Source organism: Gopherus evgoodei, chromosome 3, assembly GCF_007399415.2.
Source record: "Gopherus evgoodei ecotype Sinaloan lineage chromosome 3, rGopEvg1_v1.p, whole genome shotgun sequence".
Classification (NCBI taxonomy): domain Eukaryota; kingdom Metazoa; phylum Chordata; order Testudines; family Testudinidae; genus Gopherus; species Gopherus evgoodei.
This window is the reverse complement of record NC_044324.1, coordinates 61,371,653-61,391,002: the sequence shown is the minus strand read 5'-3', so window position 1 is coordinate 61,391,002 and position 19,350 is coordinate 61,371,653. Positions and strand designations below refer to the sequence as shown.

General features: G+C 38.1%; 1 protein-coding gene across 1 annotated transcript in view; it reads left to right on the top strand.

The window, feature by feature from the left end:
* Positions 1 to 19,350, top strand: part of EYS (eyes shut homolog) — a 1,559,204-nt gene that overhangs the window by 74,745 nt on the left and 1,465,109 nt on the right. The gene's annotated exons all lie outside the window — the stretch shown is intronic.

The following is a 19,350-nucleotide window of genomic DNA, read 5'->3' as shown; positions in this document are numbered from 1 at the left end:
TGCTTGCGAGTGGGGAAGTAATACCTCCTAGAGGTGCCCGGGGAGGTGGTATGTAATTGTTCCAGGTCACTGGGTGGGGGGCTTGAGCCAGTTTTGCATTGTGTGATTGAAACAGAACCCCTGGATACTGAACCCCGCCTTTGTTGCTGCCAACTCAGAGGGGCAGAAGGGTTACATATGTAATAAAGCTTCTCCAGAAAGTGTGGAGGGCTCTTTAGAGCTTATTGTATCCCACTCCACTTTCCCAGCACAACATCACCCCGGTCATTCTTGATGTCAGCAGCTGGGTAAAACTTCTAACTTAATAGTAACAGGAGTGCTAGGTGGCACCACTTCCACGGTGCCACCTAGTCATCTGGATACCACAAACCTACACCCTCTGGAATCTTGCCTTTTTGGAGTTAAAAGCCATTCCTTTTTACTACATTCATCCAACCATCAAAAAATCACAGCTCCTCTTTCTGGTGGTTGGCTTTCTCAGTCAGTTGTTTATCTACTGTTCAACATTTGAATGAGTTAAAAAAGACAAAAATGTAAAGCTCGAGTGGAATGGTTTTGACTAATGGCACTGTGTATTCAATAGACCAGAAGAGCTTTCTCCTTTCAATTAATTTAATTAAAATCGCATTTTATTTTGGTTTATGAAACTCTGGCTGCTGTTTAATCAAATAGGCAGCTATAATTACAAAGCACTTGTGAACTCTTATCCATTTTATATTGTCGTCAGCATTTTACTCTGTTTTCACATCTTTGTATATTTTTCATTTTTATTTTGTTTAAAATGTTCTTTATAACTCCAAGAGTCAAACAGAGAGATTAATTACTGAGTTTTCATAAGTAGATACCTTGAACATCTGTATTTGGTAGCTAGTGTCTGGGAGGGAGGGTGGTTCTAGCAATTAATTTTTTTTAAATTGAAGGTGAGATTTTCACATAATCACATGAATCTAGGAGCTGGGGCTTTGAAAAAGAACACCAAATATTGTGAGACTCATGATGAAATCACATGAGTTGACAACACTGTTATTCATTGGACCAGTCTGTCTCAGGAAAACATAAGGTATTAGTCACTGGGGGAGGCAGAATACTAGAATTGATGCACCAATAGTTTTTATTTATTATTCAGTATAAGTATATAAGGACTGGCACATATGATATCGACAGGTTAACATGTAACAATGGGGATTTGTTGGTACCACATATTTACAACTGTGCAAAATTTAGCAGTTTTGCATAGTGGCATGTAACCCTTTGCTTTAGTTTAGATCTTTATTAGTTTATCCCCAGCAATCACACATATATACACATTTGCTATTGGTTCCACTTTGGCTTAAGATTTTAAGGAACACAAAAAAACTAAAGCATAATTCACTCAAAGCCATGGAAACCCTTAGTCTGAGTTCCGAATCTAAATGTTTTATACGGTTTGGGGGTATACAGTGACTATGTCCTCCAGATGTAATTATGCTGGGCTGGATTACCTTCTCCCACAGTAAATCCCATGTGAGAGACTTCTTCCATGTGAAAATTTCTCATAGAGTTTTCTGCATTCACCTTGCTGATTGATTGAATGGAGCAAGAATGGTTACGGTACTAGCTTGGGATTCAGGAAATCTGGATTTAATTCCCATATTCTCTACAGAAATGGACATTAAGTGAGTTCATTGATTCAGTTTCCCATCCTCTCCTCATAGGGGTGTTGTGAGGGTAAAATCATCAAAGATTGTGTGTCACTCTGATATTATAGTAATGGTGGCCATTGTAAGTATTTAGCATTTATAGTGAGGTTTAGACCTCCCACATGGAATGAGGTGTGCGGTTTGGCTAAATGAGAAAATGCTGGGGGAATCTGTGAGAGGCTAAAACAGTACACATAATATCCCTGTTTCTCCACATTTTTCCACTTTTGTTCCTCGGTAGACCTCTTATTCTCTGGTAGTCCAGTCCCAGTAGAGAACACTTTCATGGACTCCTCTGACCAAGCCTGACCTGAAGTCAATGTGAGCAAAGAAAGCAGTATTTTTCTCCACATTAAATTATTTATCAGGACAACTTTTTTAGGTGTTTAATGTGTATGACTGAATAAAATCTCTGTACAAGACAAACAACTCAGAATTACATAAACACAATTTTATTATAGTACTCATAATTAACTAAAGGTATGAAGGACTGTAGGATATGTAGGATTAGGTATAGTATTCATTTTCAGACCTCAGAACAGTGACTTAACACAGTGTGTCTTGAAAATTACTTAGTTTTTATTGCCATTTTATTAAGCGTTAGCACAGCAGTACACAATACTATGCCATTAGTATATGCTTAATTAATCACAGAAGTATAAACACTGGAAATCATTCAAAAAAAATCCTGTGGATATACATATTTATTGTGACTAGCTGATGGTTAGACTTCTTTTTTTTCAAATTCAGTAATAAACACTGAGTTATTTTAGTGAATTAAACTATTAAGCAAAATATCACAACTGATGTCACCAGCCCCAGGTTTGATGCAAAATAAAATATCTAGAAATTGCTATTGTTGTCACAGCTTCAAACATTACAATAAAACAACACTTGTCCTCTTTTAATATTGAAACCACTCAGTATATTTATGATAAATAGAGCTATGACCTGGACAAAGCACAAGTTCATCTTGCAGAAAAGATAATGATAACCTGTTAATTATGGCAAAACATATTTTACAAAGATATTAGCTCTGTTCAATGTGTTTAGAAAACTTTGATAATGCATTTGATTTATGTTGTTGAGAAACATAAACCTTTCTGAGATTAATTAAAATCATATAACTTTATATTTGCTAAATGGGTAAGACATACTACCAATCAAAGTGAACTTGGATCATTTGAATAAATGAAGCTGGAGAATAATGAGGAGACTACAAATGAAAAAGAATAGAAGGAAAAATAAAAAAGTTGTATTAAGCAACCATAGCTTCTTGCAATTTATTATCTTGCATATATGTGCATGAAATCTCTAAAGCTCTAAGTAAGTATACATCATATTTGAAGGATGTCTTCTCCTGAGATCAGGGCATCATTTGATTAGATTTTCCACAGACTGTAATCAGTCATTTCAGAAACATGGTTTGCCACTTTGGAAATAAAACCACCAAACTGAAAAAGGTTATTTTTATCAATTAGCTTTCCAAGCTAGTTGTAAAGTGAAGCCTTGGAAGATAAATCTTTGCTAAGAATATATTCTCTGATTAACTTGCATCCATTCTTGTGGCAAACCTTCAAGTACTCAGTAAATATCTAGGGGTATATTGTCATCGGAAGCTCATCCACAAACCAACCAAATAAAGTGAGGGAAAACACAGCCTCCTCTCTCAGGGATGCTCTGCCACTGAGATTTAAAATTTATCAGAGGGATTGCCTTGTTGACCCACACAAGTGCCTTCAAAATGAAGGGTTTGGGCTTTTTGTGAATCAACTGGCCCTCTTATCATATTTGTTGCTCTTCTGTGACTTCCCTCTGATTTGTCACCATCTTTTCTGCTAATCTTCCTAAAATTGAATTCAGGCTTTTACATTTGGTCATAAAGAGAAGTAGAGAAGGGGATTATTATTACCTCACCCTTCTGTGGTGTGATATGTAATTGCACTGCTATCATAAACATGCCTCTGTACTTTGTAAACACTGCTTATTACTCATGGTTCTTTTATTCTCTAATGTCCCAGTCCTGCATTCTTAATCAAAAAATCTCATATCCGTGAGGAGGAGGAATGAAGGACGGGACCCTAGATGGTTTTCCTTGAAAAATTGGCATTACTAACTGATTAACTGCAATTATTATCTGGATCATTTCCTACTTTGGAAATCATCATAATTACCTTAGATCAGGATCACCTCCTTCTATGGAGAAAAACAGTGAGGTGGGGGATGGTAATCTAAAGCCCTTCCCTCTAGGAAAGGAAATCTTCACTATGATCTCCTGAAGAATTAGAATTCTTCCCTGTTGCCCCATTTAGGGGCATGGCTTGATTCCCCCAACACTCAGAATAGGATTGGGGCTCACCTCTAAACATAGTAGTTCCCCTGAAATCCTTGAATCTCATAACAGTTCTGTCCTGCTGTGCCCTCCCTCATTGCCCGGCAGCTCAGCTCCCTTACAGGGGTTAACCTTCTCTCACCATTTATTGGAGAGAAACAGTAGCCCTGCAGCCACTGCTCTGGCCTGTTGGCTGGAGTAATCTCTGACCCTAATACCCACTCCTTGTCATTTCATGGAACACATATATACCATCTTTAAACCACAGATTATTTGGTTTGGGGATAGCTAGTATTAAACTATGTCATCAGCTACAGGAAGCAGTGGTTATTAGTAATCTTCCCCATGTATTTCTAAAGATAGAGTATGTGAAGTGTTGTGTTTTCTTCTACCTTTGAGTTTCTGAAAAGTCAATGTCCTTGGAGACCTTAGGTGATGGCACAGCCCTGATGAGTTTTAACGCATTCAGTGAGCACTGAAATTCTGCTTCTTTTAGAAAAGTTGTTGATATTCTACTGTTTCTCAGCTCCTCAGTGTTAATTCTTTGAGTTGAAATAAACAGTAAGCTGCTCTCTGTTTTTGCATTTCTAATTAAGATATCTCATTGAGAGAGATATCTTAACCTAATATAATTTTGATTTAGATATTTTAAAATTTGTTTTTACAATAAATCATCTTTGAAAAGATTAATGTTGTCCACTAACTTTAATTCCTGAGCCAAAAGACCAAGAATACATTTACGTTACTGGATGTCATGTTTCTATTAGTCTTGTGCTACTCTCTGTTTCCCACATCACAAAGTGTTACACAATATGGCATGATGAGCAATCTTTGTTCTAGAACATTCCCACTATTAGGATGGCTGGGGCTGCTGAATGGTAGGATTAAGGTGCACTGCCAAATCTGTGTGGGGAAATGTTCATGGTGGTAGCCAATACTGTCCAGAATTGTCAGCAGCTCGTTTTCTGGTTGTGATACAGCATGGCCAGAGGGCAGCAGGAGAGGGTTAGAAGGGAGCCTTATTCTCTGTAAGGGGAAGAAAGTTTGCTATAGATTAACTAGAGCATCTGAAGCCAATTAGAGCACCTGCAGTCAGTCACATGATAAAACCCCCCTGCTTCAGTCAGACAGTGTGGGAGTTGGAACAGAAAGGATTGGTATTGGAGCACAGAACACTTTGAAGGAGTTGGAGCAGAGAGGATTGGTATTGGAACAGAGAACAGTTTGAAGGGAAGCAGAGGACAGTTTGGAGAAGTGCTGCAATGGGATAAGAAGTCCAAGACCCTAGGTAAAGGGGCATTTAGCTTGTACAGAGGGAAGGCAGGAAGCCCCCACAAGCTGAAGGGCAGGAGAGGGAAGTTGCCCAGGGGAAGGAACCGTCAGTTCAAGTGGTTCACCACTATCCTCAGGGCCCCTGGGCTGGGACCTGGAGTAGAGGGCAGGCCCAGGTCCCTCCCTCTCCACTCCCCTCCTCTAGGACACTAGTGAGGCAGTTAATATTCCAATTCAGGGGCAAGAAATGGTGTCCTGAACCCCCCCCCCCAAAGAAGAGAAAGCGTGAGACTCATCATAAATAGTGCTGGCAATCTGCCACACTGCTGCATAAAAATTCAGAAAATTATCAAACAGAAAAGCTAAAGCCTATCTTGTAGAAGTTACATTGCATAGATAATTGCAGTCTTTTCCTCATCTAAAATTGAGTCAAACAACAGGGATGGGAAAGTTCTCCATTTCCAGCTCATTGGCTTTTAGTTATCCAGTCCTTTGAGTTGTTCCCTCCATCCTTGAATTCATGCTATTTTAACATTAGAAATCTATGGTACATGTACATGCTTCAAAGTCGAATGTACATTTTTCTTGTGATTCAAGTCTTTCTCTCAACCCTGGACCTGCTGGATGAATTTCAAATGGATGTCTCTTAGGGATCTATTTTGCAGGAAAGATCTACAGTACTCTCTCAAAGCAGCAGTCAGGTTTCTGCAGATGCCTAAATAATTTAGTAGGCATTCATCTTGCTGTAAAATCCTTTGTTTCACTCTAGTATAAGGGCTTTGCCATTTAGGTTGGGGATTTCTGCCATGAAAATAATAAAATAATCTTAAAAAAGAATTGTTCTTCTAACACTGAAAAAAGTAACTTTATTTTAATTCTTTATTCCTTATTTTAATAAAGAATAAATAATGTGTATTCTTTATTTTAACCCTCTTCTGCTACCATTTTAAAGAAAGTGTACACACATTCTAACATCTCCTTCCTTTCTATATAAAAGTCTTAAACAAGAATTAATATTCTAAACAAATTAAAGAGTCAGATGAGTCACTGTCTTCACTCTTCTGGATCTGGTTATCTTATGGCCTTAAGAAGAGTTATGTTCAGTTGATTCACCCGAATTATCAAATCCCACAGGTGAAGACTACTGTTCACTGGTTTTGAACTATTCTGAACTTCTTTTCTAAGGCTGTGATGTAAGTAGCATTTCTACTAGGGTTACATGGTAATTCTTCTGGGTCTGGCACCTGCTGAAGATGCTATATGTTTCATCAGTGCTTGTCAGAGTACCATAATAGTACATCAGAACCCAAGAGGGCTAATCAGGCAATTAAATGAGACTACTGTATAGTGCTTCCTTTGGGGTTACACATTAAATCCACTCAAAAATTGAAACTGATGAAGAATGTGGCAACCTGCTTGTCAAGTGTGTTACTTCTTCACTAGTACATTTTACTAGGTGGTCCATGATCAATATTTGGTTGCAGGTGCAGTTTATTATATTAGTTTTGACTTAAAGTGGTAAATGGCTTGGAACCTGCCTAACTGAGAGACAGTCTCTCTTCTCACACAATACTGTTGCAATTGCACCCAGAAGAGAAGATCAAGCTGAGCTCTCTTGATTTAATTTAATAGAGAGAGAACTAACAGCAAAGCATGCTCCTGAAACCCCTTTGACCTTCGAATTCGCTCCCACCTTTGCTCCGATATAGTCTCAATTTAATGTCCTCCATGGCAGGTTGCAAGGTTAATCACTTTTCTTGAGCTTATACAAAGGCAGAGATGACTGGACGATTGTATTTCTCAGGAAGAAAGTAATATTTGCCAACTCTTCTGATTTTTGTCATGACTCTTGTGTTGTTTTATTTAAAGCCTAAACTCATGGTGTCATGTTATTTCCTGGAGAATCTCAGCTGTCGTGTTAAAAATAATAAATTTCTAGCCCTCCTGGCTTCAGAAAGAGCTTGAAAATGTAACTCCTAAGAAGCTGAAAAAAACATAAGTAAAATAAAAAGAACCTTCAAATCCCTCCAAAAAAATCTTATGATTTTAGGCCAATCTCTTCATTTTGGGGGCCCGGCTCATGATTTTTGAACACTTGAGGCAGATATTACTGGAATGGGGAATATTTCAGTTAGGGGATCTTTTTAGAGGTATTTAGGTGCCTAAAGATGCTAATAGGCACCTTATGGGATTTTCAGTATCTGGACCTCAGGTCTTTGCTTGGTTCCTTTCAGGGGAAGGTAGCTGCTGAATTTGTTGGACCTGATTTTCCTCTCATTTTCACCAGTGTAATTCCATTGGTTTTAAGGGAGCTACTTCTGATATATACCCGTGTGAGTGGACTTATGCACTTCGTTACATTAACAAAACAAAATACACCTACAGTAAAAAGGTGGAATGTGCGTGTGTGTATAAACAAACAAACTAAATTGGAATAATTTAAATATGGGAAATTCCTTTCTCTCCTCATTTTCATTTGGTTCTGTTGTTAGATGCTGCTGGTGTGGTGCTCTGCTCTGTTCAATGTTGATATTAATCAGCTGTGTGCGTGTGTTCCCTCTGTGTGCTGCCCCAGCTCTGCGCAGATAGCTGACAAAGCAGACCCTGACACAACCCTTAATGACCACAGACTCTAGTAAGGTACGAAGGCACGTCAGCCAGGTTTATTGTTGAAGAGAAACACAGTCTCCAGCTCCCTGGTAAACAAAATCCAAGGTGCTGCGAAGGTGCAGTTAGCCAGTACATATGTGCTCCCTGGCAATGGACTCAGCTCAGTCAGTGGCGGGACTTTTCACTGCCCCCTTGGCTGGACAAAGACACCGCCCCAGGGATGCATTCTTATACACGGGTACAAACAAGTTACACATCACTCCTGATGTATGAGGTGCAACCCCTCTACGTTGCAAGTTACAACCCCTCTACATAGTAAGGTGCGGCCTCTCACCTTGTACATGTTGGTGCGAACAAAACAACTCTATCCATCATATTACTCTTTTGGCCCTGTCATTGGGATGGATCAGCTTGTTCCTTGTTATCTGTGTGGAGTGTACAAGTGTGCGAATGTTCTGATATCTGGTGTCCAGTACCTTTTAGGTATCTCTTTTTGCAGCATCAGCCCTTTCCTTGCCAGCTTCGGTGAGCAGGGCCTGCCTTTGGCTCACAGCTTAACTTTCTTTATGTTAGCAAAGTCTTGACCATTACCTTAGTTCAGGCCTTAGGCCTCATACCGGGCCTTGATACCAAGGTTTATATCTCAGGGCCTCCTCTTGCTACATCCCCCGACTTTTTGTCTTTTTATGGGGAGGATGTTTACCTCCCCATAAAAGCATAATGCATGGACTAAAGATAAAGATAGTGGTTAGGATTAGAAGCAGAGAGTGCATTTCTCTTTCTTGGCAACTATATTTTTTCAAGAAACTTAGGAATAATTCCAGCCCTTGCATTCCTGAAGGGTTAAAATAATTAAATTACTGGATTTATATAAAGTAAAGTTTTTACCTTATTTTCTTTTTGTTTCTTGTTTTGTTCTATTTTGAAGTGCTTTATCTTTTGGAGGTTTCTGTAAAAACTATAACTTTTAACTTTTAAAACAAAGAGAGAGCAGAAGTGAGGAGAGGCAGGGGAAAAAGGGGTGGTGGGTGAAGAGCAACCTAGGAAGGTAGTGAGACCTGAGCCAAGAGAGGTTAACTCCATCAAGGTATTTGAAAGTACAGGCAGCAGCAGCAAGTTTAGCAAACTGAGAAAGCATAGAAAAAACAAAACTTAACTGGTATTTAAAAATATTTGAAAAAGAAGGTTCTATTTTTAGATATGAGCATGGAGTGTGGTTCCGTGGGTCAAAGCAATTGGGAACCTGCACAGTTGGGAATTGCTCCCCTCGTTTTTATCCTGGCTCTGAGAGGAGATTGGGGGTAGTTACCTGCTCTTGTAAAACCTGAATTTGTTCACCCAATGTCTGTTGCTTTTGTGTGCGTGCCAAATGGATAGCGAGAGTGCCCTTTTTTGCTGCAGTTAACTGTTTTTGGGCAACTACATGTGTTAATGCCTCAATTCTAGGTGTCAACCCACTTAATTCTAGGTGTCAACACACTTACTACAGGTTCCTCCTCTCTCTCTCTTTCTCTCGTCATCCTGTTCTTCTGTCCATTGTCAATATTTCCCTACCCTCTTTTTGATTTTCTTCCTCCTCCTTTTCATCTTCCCATTCTCCTTCTTCTCATTTTCCCTTCCCTCCCTTTTTGTCCGTTCCACTGTTGCACTTTTCTAGCCTAACGTCATTTAATATTTTAAAGATATATCTGCTACTAATCTCTGTCACCAACAGAAGCTGCTCCAATAAAAGATATTAACTCACTTAAGTTGTCTTACTAATACAATAATTACCTCAAAGTCTTAATCAAGTTTTCATTGTTATTGCTTCCTTTTCTAATACATATTTTTTTGGTAAATGGGGAGTTTAATTTAATTTGAGGCTTTATAGCCCATAAATCATGGGCTAGTGGAAAAAAAACAAGGATAGAAAGTTTATTGATTGTATTTGTAATGACTTTCTGTTAGCTAATATTTGGTGGCTTCTTCATCTGGAAGAAGAGGAAGTTTCTTTTGTCTTGTGCTTATTCTTTCCTACTCTCTATGTGTGTGTTTGTATTTAACAAATGTCTAACTTTTGCACACAGGATGAATAGAATAGATATGGGAGTTCTTCATTATTAACTCTGAATATGTTTCAGAGTTAATCTGTATTGGAGAGAGATACCCTAATATGTTCATTCATGGTTAAATCATATACTACATGGGACAAGAAAGCATACTAAATTAAACTTAGATTTGAAATCACTTGAATAAGACCTGGTCTAAATTAGAAAATTGAGTCGGCTTAACTTCGTCACTGAGGGGTATGAAAAATCCACACCACTGAGAGGTATAGTTAAATAGCCATAAATTAGAGGGGAGACAGTGCTAGGTCAATGGAAGAATTCTTCCATCGACCTACCTACCACCTTTTGGGGACATGGATTACTTATGCTGATGAGAAAACACTTCCCATCGGCATAGATAGTATCTTCACTGCACTGCTGTAGTATTTCAAATGTAGACAATCCCTAAAACACTTGAGATTTAGAGAGTATTTTAGGGGAGAGAACATGCTTAGAATGAATTACTGTCTAATAAACTGTAAGCCCTTTGGCACAAAGACCTTGGGTAAAATTTTCAAAAGCACCTAAGTGACTTGGTCTAAATCCCATTTTCAAAAATGAGTGTCATTGGAAGTGAATTGAACTTAAGCTCTTAAAGAGCCTAAGTCACTTTCAAAAATTAAATGTAGGCTCCCAAGTCACTTAGGTGCTCTAGAAAATATTACCCTTTTTTATATACTCAGTAAGTGTTTGTCGGGGGAGTCTGTAAGGCCTTCTTCCCAATTTTAATGGAGGGCATCCATCTACCTTACGTATTAAAAGGCCTCTATTACCATAGTATCTGAGGTCTGGGGACTTGTGGGGGCCATAGTGGGTTTCCAGGATCTGGAAAAAACATTTGCTCAGATGTGCCACTACTCATATGTGAAGAAGGTACTCATAGAAACATAGAGTCATAGAATATTAGGGTTGGACGAGTCCTCAAGAGGTCATCTAGTCCAACCCCCTGCTCAAAGCAGGATCAACACCAACCAAACCAGGATCAATCATCCCAGCCAAGGCTTTGTCAAGCTGGGCCTTAAAAACCTCTAAGGATGGAGATTCCAACACCTCCCTAGGTAACCCATTCCTGTGCTTCACCACCCTCCTAGTGAAATAGTGTTTCCTTATATCCAACCTAGACCTCCCCCACTACAATTTGAGACCATTGCTTCTTGTTCTGTCGTCTGCCACCACTGAGAATAGCCAAGCTCCATCTTCTTTGGAACCCTCCTTCAGGTAGTTGAAGGCTGCTATCAAATCCCCCTCCCTCTTCTCTTCTCCAGACTAAATAACCCCAGTTCCCTCAGCCTTTCCTTGTAAGTCATGTGCCCCAGCCCCCTAATCATTTTCACTGCCTTCTGATGGACTCTCTCCAGTTTCTTCAGATCCCTTCTGTAGTGAGAGGACCAAAAATGGACACAATATTCCAGGTGTGGGATCACCAGTGCCGAATTGAGAGAAATAATCACTTCCCTCAATCTGCTGGCAATGGTCCTACTAATACAGCCCATTATCCTTCTTGGCAACGAGGGCTGATCCATATCCAGCTTCTTGTCCACTGTAATCCCCAGGTCCTTTCTTCATAACTGCTGCTTAGCCAGTCGGTCCCCAGCCTGTAGCTGTGTATGGGATTCTTCCTTCCTAAGTGCAGGACTCTGCACTTGTCCTTGTTGAACCTCATCGGATTTCTTTTGGCCCAATCCTCCAATTTGTCTAGGTCACTCTGGACCTTATCCCTACCCTCCAGTGTATCTACCTCTCCCCAAAGCTTAGTATCATCTGCAAACTCGCTGAGGGTGCAATTCATCCCATCATCCAGATCATTAATAAGGATGTTGAACAAAACCGATCCCAGGACCGACCCCTGGGGCACTCCGCTTGATACTGGCTGCCAACTAGACATCAAGTTATTGATCACTACCCATTAACCCAACAATCTAGCCAGCTTTCTATCCACCTTATAGTCCATACTTTAACTTGCTGGTAAGAATACTGTGGGAGACCGTATCAAAAGCTTTGTTAAAGTCAATATATATATATATCACATCACCACTTCCCCCATATCCACAGAGCCACTTACATCATCATAGAAGGCAATCAGGTTGGTCAGGCATGGCTTGCCCTTGATGAATCCATGCTGACTGTTCCTGATCACTTTCCTCTCCTCCAAATACTTCAAAATGGATTCTCCATGATTTTGCCGGGGTCTGAAGTGAAGATGTCCATTCTGTAGTTCGCTCGGTTCTCTTTCTTCCTTTTTTTGAATATACTCCCTTTGTTTCTAAAGATATATTTGCCTTTTCCCCCCTATTGAATACACCTCTGAGTTTCTGACAAGTCCTTTTAGTGTAGATTTTCCATTTTCATAGAAGTGCAGGACTGGAAGAGACCTCAATAAGTCATGTAGTCTAGTCCCCTGCACTCAAGGCAAGACTATATAATAACTAGACCATTCCTAATAGATATTTGTCTAATCTGTTCATAAAAATAAAATATCCAATGATGGAGATTCTACAGTCTCCCTAGGCAATTTGTTCCAGTGCTTAACCAATCTGACAGGAAGTTTTTCCTGATGTCTAACCTAAAAATCCCTTGTTGCAATTTAAGTCCTTTGTTTCTTGTCCTATCCTCAGAGGCTAAGGACAGCAATTTTTCACCTTCCTCCTTGTAATAACCTATTATGTACTTGAAATCTGTTATCATGCCCTCCGCCAAATCTTCTCTTCTCCAGACTAAACAAACCCAGTTTTTTCAATCTTCCTTCACAGGTCTTGTTTTCTAGACCTTTAATCATTTTTGTTGCTCTCATCTGGACTTTATCCAGTTTGTCCATATCTTTCCTGAAATATAGTGCCCAGAACTGGACACAGTACTCCAGCTGAGGCCTTATCAGTGCACAGTAGAATGGAAGAATTACTTCTCATGTCTTGCTTACAGCATTCTTGCTAATATATCCCAGAATAATGTTCATTTTTTTTGCAGTAGAATTTCACTGTTGACTCATATTTAGCCTGTGATCCACTATGACCCCCAGATCCCTTTCTGCAGTACTCTTTCCTAAGCAGTAATTTCCCATTTTGTATGTGTGCAACTGATTGTTCCTTCCTAAGTAGAATACTTTTCATTTATCCCTATTGAATGTCATCCTTTTTACTTCAGATCATTTCTCCAGTTTGTCCAGATCATTTTGAATTTGAATCCTATCATCCAAAGCTCTTGTAACCCCTCCCAGGTTATTATAACTACAAATTTTATAAGTGTACTCTCTATGGCACTATCTAGATCATTGATGAAGATATTGAACAGAACCTGACCCAGAAGCAATCCCTGTGGGACCCCACTCGATATACCCTTCTAGCTTGACTGTGAATCATTGATAACTACATTCTGGGAACAGTTTTCCAACCAGTTTGCATCCACTTTATAGTAGCACCATCTAGGCCAGTAGTGGGCAAACTGCGGCCCATCAGAGTAATCTGCTGGTGGGCCATCAGATAGTTTGTTTACATTTTCATGGCCGCCCACAGCTTCCAGTTGCTGCAGTTCGTCGTTCTCAGCCAAGGGGAGCTGCAGGAAGCAGTGTGGATGAGTTGGCTGCCACTTTCTACAGCTCCCATTGGCCAGGAATGGCAATCTGCAGCCACTGGGAGCTACGGGCGGCCATGCCTGACAACCTAGAATCCAGAACCTGACAAATTTATTTCTTTTTGACTCTCATGTAGTTGGCAAATGGGGTGAATAATGAAACTTAGTGTTATACCATTGACCTGTCTGACAAAATATAAATCTGTGTGTATATAATCTACACGTACATAGAGAGGTAATTAAATAGTTAATTTATAGCTCTTTGATTTAACAGAAATACAAATTATTTTTGACCTTATGTTCTGTTAATAAACTAATTTTGCCCTGTAACTTTTTATCACTGTGTTTTAGATTCTCAGCTCTAGAATCAACCACAAATCTGATAACTATGTCACTTACAGCTTTTAAGTAATTTAAAAGGAAGTTTAAAAGCAATTCCATTTGGCTGTTTCAGTAACATTATTTAAATATGTAGGATTTTCTGCAGACCATGCAGCTGCCTACTATTCTCCCTCTGGGAGACCAGTGAACGGTATTGGTGCCCTAAAGAAAATCCAGTTTACCTTTTATGTCTCAGTCTAAATGAATAATTACAAGGATCATATTGCAAGGTTTAACTTCTCATTACAGGAAAAGGTTAAAAAGTATTTGGTCCGTGCTCTACATAATGATCAAAGTATCCCTATTTCTGAGAGAATAAATGTTGCCTCATTTTTTACTAAAAATGGTTGTTAAAAAGCAAGAGTAGAGATGGTTTATGTCCAGATATACCTATTGGCAATTAATTTACCCTTTTTTTTCAATTTTTCCTTTCACGTGAAAGAAATTTCTAAACCTTTCTTGTTCTTTAGTAAAAAGGCAGCAGATCAAGAAACCACATGAATAACTGAGGTCATAAAAAGAAGCAAAAGCGGAAGAAGAGTCCCCACCCAAAAAAAAGAGCTACTGCTGCTTCAACAAGGAGGTGATCTTAGCTACCAAGCTCCAGAGACATCTCCACCTTATTCCTCTGGGGAATTGTGCTTGCCTAGGTCACAAAGAAATCGCAGGAGGGTTCAGCACTTGAAGTGAGCAGATTTTTGTGGATTTTTGAGTAGCCACAGAGGTCTTATGTACCTTCTTGCCTGTTAGAATCTTAGCCATTATGGGCCTTGCTCTGTCCTCATGCACAGTCTAGTCTTTGAGTATATTGAGAAAAGCGGATTAAATTTTTTCAAGTGAATAGTTTAGTTACTGAAAAATGCAGTTTCCAATTACCCAAAACTATTTGTAAATTTATGTCAGATTTACTGAATTGTTTCAGACCATTACTAATGTTGTTATTAGTATTTTATTTATTGTGATTTAGATGTCATTCTCAAAAGAGGAGAAGGGTGAGATGATGGTGCTCGCTATATAATTTTTATCCTATTGATTCAGATACTCCCTGAGGATGAGGAAGACCCAGCTTCAATTTCCCCCTTTAACTGATAAGAAGGGATTTGACTCTGGGTCTACCACAGTTCAGGAGACCAGACCTTAAAAATCCATTTTATGTAGAATGAAACATGTTTTTTTTCTTTAATCCAAACCATTTTTAAATTTAATTAATCTTTTTTGAACTCCCAGTGAACCAAAAACTCAGTCATTAACACTATTCTAATATTGAGTTTCCCTGGGTGTTAACAGGGCAGAATCTGATCCTAGGTCTAGTTATTTCTCCCCTTCTAGCAGTCCCTAAACCTTTGGACCAGAGGTTAAATCTAAACCCAACTCTTTTCCTTCCTTTATTTCTACTCTCCTTAAGTGATTCTGAAGATGTTATTTATTAATAAATAAATTATATTATTAATTCCCATGATTCCTCAGTAACTTTGTGTCAACAGTCATAAACTGAGAGGAGGAAAAGATCTATTAGGTTGTCTAGTCTGTCTCTCTGCCAGTGCAAATTTCCCCCCCATGGTTTATTCTTGAATGCTTTCTTCAAGGGAGTTTTGAATGAATCAAGAGAAAGTTTCTATCGCTTATCCCAGGAAATGTTTTTCTTGAGTAACTATAATAGCCCTTGTTTTTAGTGCCCTCCACCCTGATATTTATGTCCCAGTTTCCCTTTTTGCACTGGGTGAACACCTCCTTCCTATGCACTGAGAATCTCTGTGGTTCCTTGAGGCTTAGTCCTTCCCCCTCGTCTTCCTGGGGTGGAGTGACTGTGCCAATAATTGGGCTATCACATTCTGGTACTTCACTTTCTTGGGTGGAATATTCATTCTGTGATCTTACAAGTGCTTCATAGAGATTTAGGAGCAGGCAAACCAGGAGCTAGGCTTGGGCTGCTGTTTTTGTTGTTAGTGACAAAAGGGAAAATGGAATGAGATTAATACATTTCAGTTACTGTTGATATTAAAAAGTTTCTATTAGCTTAGAGGAAATGCTTATATATGGCATGAATAAATACAGATTTATGGATTCGAGCATGCAAATTAATCATCATATATGACAGGGATAAATCATGCATGCAAATAATGCATCAAAGTCATGAAATGGGCTACAAATGCAATAAAAATAAAGTATTCCAAAGTTCAACAAATGTGGTGGGGTTGCCAAAGATTCTCCTCACCTGAGGCACCATTTGGTCTAGAACTGGTCCTATAGAGATGAACTGTCTCCTCTCTGATTCAAGCCCATGATATTTGGGACTGTATGAAAAACTATGTATTTTCCACCTGCTGCGCTGCAAAATCCTGTCTATCTTGCTGCTCCTCACTCCTAGGTGTTTAGAGGAATTCTTTTTTGTTGCTGATTGTTGGTTTTGTTTTTTAATTCTGCTTTCCAGGTATCTCCCATCTATTGAATATATGGATTTAATTATTTTCCCCCAAACATAATTCAATAACTTGCATTTTTTTTCCACTAAGAATCTCATTTTGATGTTTCTCAATCATCTTTCCAGTCTGTCTTGGTTCCAATGAACTCTGTCCACATTAGTGTTTGCAATTCCTTTTAATTTAATATTATATAAGAATTTAATATGAGGGTTACTGTTCCAGCCATATCATTAGTAAAGACACTAAATGAAGGCAGGAACATTGCTAATCCTTGAATTCCAGAGATATATCCATCCAAAAGTGGTGAGACATATCCTTCAGAAGACCTGCAAGAATTATTTTTGGACCATATGAGATACACATATTATTTGAGGAGAAGGAAGCTGATGCCTTCTGATAAATAGTTGGAAGCAATACTAGTATCATCTAGAGAAGTTGTTCCTTTAGAAGAAAGAAATAATGGTACAAAAGACACTTGATTGAAAAGTAGTAAAGTTAGTTATAGTCTATTGTAACAAAATTCCAACCGACTAGATGTCTAGAAGTGGAATTATATAATTTCAGTGTCATATTAATTGTGGATGTTTTTTGTAATATTCCCTATTAATAAATAAAAATTGTTCGATTCTGTGCTGAGCCTTCTGAGTGATGAAGTCCATGTCTAAAAGATCTAACCCAGGAAAAAGAGAGACAAAAGTTGCTATAAACCCACATTTTGCCTGAACTCATGGCTCGTGCAGCCCCTGACATGTTACAGCAACTCCTGGGGCAGCTCCATCTTATGCCAGTATCCCTAAAGGCAGTTCCACAGTTCACAGTAACTGCTGTGTGGAGCATTATGGCCATGCTCTCTCCTGCCAGCAGCCCCGCCATCCACATGTCTCTCTGCAGAGGGCAGTGGGAAAAGTTAGCACTGGGTAGCTTTCACCAGCTTGACACTGCTTCTGCACCAACTAAATGCTAGCCTGGGTTTTTTAAATTATTACTGTGCACATAGGCTCTCATAGTGGCACGCTAGGGCAAAGGCAGGGTCAGCATCTGGCCCACTCTATTTACTTTGATTATTCTAGTCTTTATGAGAGCTCTGAGAGTTTAGGAAGGATTATAATAATACAAAATTTTTCTAGTAGTCTCAAGTCTTTCCAGTATAACTATAATTTTATCAAGAGGCTTCCTTTTGAATAATAGGTAACGTTTTCTTCATTCATTTGGTTTTGGAGATTTTGTGTTCAAGTCTGCTGATTGGAGCTTCATGTAAATCATAAAGAGCTCTAACACTGCCTGTTTTGTCTAATATAGCAAAAGACTGTAACCTTTTGTGTCATAGTCTAGATTTGAATTCCCTGTCTTTTAAGGCTGAGACTCACATCATCATAGACAGATTTCATTTTGATTCAAACTTTGTGGAAATACCAAATCAGAAAAAAGTGATACTTCACAGTCTCAGAGTAGAAATTTTTAAAGTTGTTAATAATGTATTCATATTCCAAAAGGTGAGGCTTTTAGTGAAACAATGGAGGGATTTGTATGAAATAGGAGCTGATTATGATTAATGTAATTTTTATGAAAGTATTGGATTTCAATTTAAAAATGCTTTTTATTAAATGAAAAATCCCAATAAAAATTCCAATAAAATATTAATAACAATGTCATGGAAATTTTCACAAAATATGAACAATTTCGACTGCTGACAATTTTTTCAGTATTTTTAAAGCCATTTTAAAAAATGCCAAAAAGTTTATCTGTTTAAACATTTAGTAATACAAATGAAAGTTTCTTCAAATGTGTCTAGCACAAAATCATGACTGCAAAGATTTTTCCATGCATTCAATGTTATATTAAGTGTTATATTTACATAGGACCAACTTTTCTCCATCCATAACTACACTGAAATTATAGCAGTATGACTGATTTTCAGTCTTTATATATGGAACTCTTATATGGTTTTGATCATCCCAATTATCATTTATGTTAAAAAATGGGTTCAGATAACAATGGATTTGTGATGTTTTTTGTTTATCTTTTGGAAAAGCTAGAATATGGATTAACTCATTTAATTCATAAACAAATATTTATCCTGGATAATTAGTAGAGCATCAAATTAAACTCATGAAAAAAAAAACAGATAGGCATGAACTGGATTAGGCTATCAGCACTGAATTGTTAATTGAGCTATGCAATTAGGGATTAGTTTAATTACAAAAACATTTTCACTTAATTAACTGAAACTTGATCTTTCTCAGAATAAAGAAACTTCTTTTTGGAATTAGTTTTGAAACAGCTATGAATGTAAAATTATTAGATGAACTGCTAAAAATGAATGATGACGTGATACATATTTTTGTAGTTTGAGAGACTAGTGAAACTGAAATTGTGAAAGTATTAAAATTATCTGAACTGTTATTTCACATACTGTCCTTCATTCCCAGACTTCATCCTGTTTACTGCCTATTGTATATCTTTGGTCCTTGAGCACAGCTCCTAGCAACCAGTTATTTCATTTAAATTAAAAGCAAGCTCTTCCTTGGTAGTGCCTTTGGGATGCTCAAGCTACAGTACGTTTGCTTCTTTCTTATAAAAATATATATTAAATAAATTCATATGAGATGTAACACATGCAGTTTCCTAAAGTACATTATTTTATCCATAAATGCTTCAGAAATCTTAATATTTCGTTAAAGGATAGACAAAATAAATTGACTTAAAGATAGTAGGTTAGAATGAGCTTTCATTCTTTTTTTTTTTTTTGAGGAATATACATCTCAATTGAAGAGCAGAATTGGTTGTAGAAATAGAATTCCTGCTGTGATTTCTATTAAAAATAAAAATGGCTTTGTTTTGTTTAGTAACCATATTTATATAGGACACTATGTGGTGTGATCGTAACCTAGTATATGCTGCCCAATGTGCTTCTGAATGTATCAGGTATGTCCATGAACAGAGGAATATCATTAGAGTTTGGTAGTAAAACTGATGGAGACTAGCAGGGAGTCAGTTAA